The following is a 230-nucleotide window of genomic DNA, read 5'->3' as shown; positions in this document are numbered from 1 at the left end:
CCCCCAGGTTTCGTTACAGACCCAACCCGGGGAGGAATCTGTGGCTCTCACCCAGGCACCCAGTTCTGACATCACAAGGAAAGGGCATCACTCAAGTCTGTCCTGCCCACGTCCTTCTTAACCCCCTTGGTGAGGGACAGGTTCCCACCCCAATATCTCAGAGCTGCCAGAAGCTCAGCACCGGCCCTGATGGGCGAGAAGATGCAGGGTCTGGGCAGCGCCTCACTGTG

This window comes from Otolemur garnettii, unplaced genomic scaffold, assembly GCF_000181295.1.
Source record: "Otolemur garnettii isolate 467f Iridium unplaced genomic scaffold, OtoGar3 scaffold00161, whole genome shotgun sequence".
Classification (NCBI taxonomy): domain Eukaryota; kingdom Metazoa; phylum Chordata; class Mammalia; order Primates; family Galagidae; genus Otolemur; species Otolemur garnettii.
The sequence above is the reverse complement of the archived record's forward strand: the minus strand, read 5'-3'. Positions refer to the sequence as shown.